The 4873-nt window shown below is 37.9% G+C and overlaps 1 pseudogene; it reads left to right on the forward strand.

Annotated features, from left to right (window-relative positions):
• The first annotated feature begins 209 nt into the window (after positions 1-209).
• LOC105680686 lies at positions 210-2103 on the forward strand (annotated as a pseudogene).
• Positions 2104-4873: the final 2770 nt, after the last annotated feature.

The following is a 4873-nucleotide window of genomic DNA, read 5'->3' on the forward strand; positions in this document are numbered from 1 at the left end:
ACGTGTACAATGAAAGCGCAAACGAACGTAAAATACAAAAGTCCACTTTTGTTCTCAAGACGTTAAATTAGAAACATAGTGATGTAATATAATATTTATTTAAATTGCATAATATTTCCTGAACTACTCGGATAGTAAACTTTACATTAAGCGTAATTCGATTAATTGCACAAATTAATTAACTGCTTTAATTGACAAAATGGGGTCAGATGAAAGATGCTATGGTAAATTGTAGCATAGAAACTCCACTGAACGATACGCTATGGCATTCAGGTTGTCCAGTTATAGCTAATAAACATATTTACAACGTTCTAAGTGTAATTCCGCATGTTTTGCCTGCGTTTGTCATAGATGTCTTTTTAAGACTCCGAGGTAGTAAACCAATGTGAGTATTCTATCGATTCTCAAACAACGAGAACAATGTTTTTGGGATAATCTCTGACTTCATCTATAATGATAATTAAAAATGATATTTCAGAATGATGAAACTTCTGAAAAATGGCAATAAGCTGTTCAGCATATTTCGCCACGCATGAATGGACTTTCCAAAGAGATATCTGTTGCGACTTAGCGAGGAAAATGAAAATGTTGAACGACAGACTAGACGACAAACTAGATTTACGAAATATGGGTTGGGAGAAGTATGTTGGAATTTATCAGGTGGGAATTAAGAAATTTTTTCTGAAACAAGACTTTAACTCACTAGCCCGACAACGATTATCAAGGTGCGTATAACAGTATCCTCGAATACAAAAATAGGAACTAATATATGTCGGGTTAAGATTGGAATTTTGGGCGCGTAACAACTCTTTGCGTTTCACAAAGCCGAGATTATATTTACACGTATATACAAGACTATCACAAAGCTTAACATATAATAAGTCTAATGAATAATAAGTTTAACGAATAGTGAGTTTAATGAATAATATGATTTACGAATAATAAGTTTAATGAACACTATTAACAATGTTTTTGGGTTCAAACGAATCCACGGTCAACGGAATAACTCTTTTAACTAATTTTAGGCGCAAAATACGATTGTTGAAAATGCTCGATGTGTCACTCTCCAAGGCAATGGCATGAATGCCAGCCTCGTGGAGATTTTTCTCGCTGTACGATTGCATTTGTTTTCTATACTCGTTTGGAAGCATCGAGAAGGTTCCAAACGCCCGTTGCTAGGTAGTCTCTGTCCGAAGTTTAATACACACTCGTTGGAAGCATCGAGAAAGTTCCAAACGCCGTTGCTAGGCAGTTTCTGCCTGGAGTTTGATTATTAATACAATGTATGTCCCATTGTATCGGCACCTCCGAGGCAACATCACACGCGGCTAGGCCCGCTCCCGAGGCCGCATGCCACCACAACCACATTTCTCGGAAAACCCATACAACCACTCCAGACCTCCGTTAGGCAAAACGTCCATCCCGTGACCGTAGCTACGTTCGGCGACCAAGCGTCACCTCGAACCCAATCTCGCGATTACAAATCTCGAACAATTACAGCTATGATAAAATCTAGACTAGAGTACTAAAGGATGTTCCCAAAATTTCCAAGGAAAGGCTTCGGCTTTCCTTTCATCTCCGACATATAAATACATATATTTTCGGTTTTTTCGGATTGTACTGGATACATCAGATCATCAAAATATGCGGTATAATAATTTTGCTCTGGATAATATTGTGTTTTGTGTACTGACTATTTGAACGTAACCTTTTTCTCCTTTAAGCAAAAACAATATAAATACAATTATACGAAGATGGGGTTTATAATCCGTTTCATTTTGTCTTTTCATCCGCCCCATTCCTAAGTAGATTCATTTATGACATTGTTTAATAAGTGTGTATGTATTTATATGCACACGGTTTTTGATTTACAAACAATTCATACACGACGATTTCTTTGTTCCTCGATGTTTGAAATATAATAATATTTGTGAACGTTCACGCATCATCTTTAAGTGTGTGTTTAAAGTTCATTTCTGCATAAAAATTCTACGACATGTCTTTACGTAATGCTAAATAACAAAAGAATTATATAGAGAAAAATAGTAACCTTTACTACTAATTTGTATATTAATTCTGTTCACTGAAAATAAATATTTTTCCTTATAATGATAAAAACTTCTTTCATTCTCCACCAAACAAAAGTTAAGAGATTACTATGCGATAGCAACAACCACTTATCATTGAAAAGTCCTCTGAGCAATAAACAATGATGATAGAAAAAATATCTTTTAAAATAAGATAGTTCTAAAAGCTCACATTGGTTTCTGAATTGTTTGTTCACAAACCTTGTAGTTCTTTGACCAATCAGCGTTAAAATATATGACAATGTCACGTAAAATAACAAAGTAAAAAAAGGAATTTAAGGTAAAAATAAAAAAAGAAAACTTTATTTTTTTTCTAACATCAATACACTTCACAATCTACTTCCGAACTCTAGGCGTGACTTTCCAAGACTGACTCTTATGATTTTACTTTTGATCGGATTCAATTACTTTCTTTTGTCATCCCTCAACATCCCCACCTTCCATGCATTTGCTAGGCGTCCGCGATCGTTGCCACGTGCTCTTTCTTCTAGAACCTTCGATGGAAGGACTGTTGGGATGTTGATGGTTCATTAGGCACTTTAGCGATATACATCGTCGTCGAGTGCCGCCACATCTTTATCTCTATCGTCAGTCCGTCGGATTTGAAGTATGCCGGTCGTGACAACAACATCGTCGAAATAGGGAACAGACATGACAGTTAGAACTGGACAAAATACTACTTCACATAACAAGTAGTAAAAATGGGCACGCACCTACAATAACCTTATCATTCACATATGTTATCAAGATTATGAAGTTATTGTTAAGGAATAGAGAGGATTCGGAAATACATGTGGCGGCACTCGACAACAAATACCGCCACTCGACACTAACTTCTACCGGGTTAACGCCTTAGGTTACGAACGTTCGGGACCTGGGTTCGAATCCCATACGAACGTTCTGGACCCGGCTTCGAATCCCGGCGCCCGTAGTCTGATTTTTCTTCCATGGCACATATATGAGAAGAAAGCAGCAGTATATAGCGACGTCTATATCTTCAGTCAGCAGCTACAATCATCAGAGACAACACTTACACTTCATACAAATAGTTTACTTTATTTCACACACAACAGCTCTATATATATATTACACTCTGAAGACCTCGATAACCTTCTTACACGCATGCTTGTTGTCAACCGATTCTTCTAGATTCTTTTAACAGCATCCAATCGTCTTTTGTCTCAACTGAGACCTGGACACCCTCTGACGCTTACAAACACATTCACATGTACAGTGTAAATGTATCATCTACCTAACAGTTATATATTAGCCCTCGCTCGCTGTTCGTAATAAAATATATTCAGACTTCTTCTGTCGAGAAATTACTATTCACAGTCAGCTTATCGTACTCAAAATACTAAGGTTCGCGGACGATACGGCCATACTAGTGAGGCACGCAAATTCAGAAACGGCTGTCGCACTACTACAACAACACATTACAAAAATTGAAAAGTGGCTGCAAAACAAACAAATAAAAACGAACACTAGTAAGTGCAATCACATAACATTTACACTTAGAAAAGAAAAAACACCAGATATCCAACTGAACGGCGCCCGCATAGCACAAACAAAGCAAATCAAATATCTAGGAATACATTTAGACACACACCTTACATGGAAGCATCACATAAAATCAATAATAAACAGAATACGTGAAGAAAGGAAGCAGATGTACTGGTTAACCAATAGAAAATCTAAATTAAGCATAATGAATGAACTAAATTTATACAAAACAATAATCAAACCAATCTGGACATATGGAGTCCCACTATGGGGGACGGCAGCAATGAGTCACATAAATAAAATAGAAACAGAGGAAGCAAAAACTTTAAAGACAATAGTCTCCATGCTACGTCAGAAATGAAGATTTACGAAAAGATTTAAAAATTCCAACAGTTAAGGAGGAAATCGCTAGATATGCAAAAAAGTATAAAGAAAGACTTGTAACACACCCAAACCAGATGGTTGCTGAAACGAATAAAACCATAATAGAAAGAAGACTGAAGAAGAAGCATCCCGCAGACCTCACAATAGAAATAAAATAAACAACTTGGAAGATGGAACCCCGCTGGGGGTGGAAGCCCGCTGGGGGTAACCATCCACATGTTATATAATTATACCACTAAGCTATAATATTTTACCAAATGTCCTACTGGACAAATTGTAAAATTTTAATTTAATTAATTAAAAAAGAAGAAAAAAATATTTATACCGAACCGTTTCCGCCGGCCAGCGAAAGTTATTAGACATTTGGAAAAATACCTTTCAGTACAAATGAACCGTTTCAACCAAAAGCAAAATGAAGTGCCCCGAAGGTCTCTTTGGCGCTGCTTAACACGAGAATTCCTTCTAAGCGATTTTTCGGGGAAATGGAATGAAATGAAGCTAATTGTTACGCCGGGCGACTCTCTGCCTGGCTCAGGTCACACACCGCGGGTCAGACGGACACCAGATGTCTGTTGCGTCGCATGGAACATCTGCATTCCCGCCGACGCTGCCTAGCATCCAGCGGCCCATCACCAGCCTGCCAGACCCTCAATAAACTCAAGGACCCACCATAAAACGGCACTTTTGGCTGCATTGTTTCCACACGTTTGCCAGTCAACTAATGTCTAAAAGTATTTTCTGTTAGAGTTTGTAAGAGTTTCGGAGATGTCCTTGAGTTTATTAGACTTTCAAAATTCACGGAGAAAGCGGGTAGTCGCCGAACGGAAAACCGAACACATGGCCACCAGACACGACTGGTTTTCCCCAAAAATGAAGTCACCCCGTTCCACGCTGGTGGG

Source organism: Bombus impatiens, unplaced genomic scaffold (genome assembly GCF_000188095.3).
Source record: "Bombus impatiens unplaced genomic scaffold, BIMP_2.2 scf_0313, whole genome shotgun sequence".
Classification (NCBI taxonomy): Eukaryota; Metazoa; Arthropoda; class Insecta; order Hymenoptera; family Apidae; genus Bombus; species Bombus impatiens.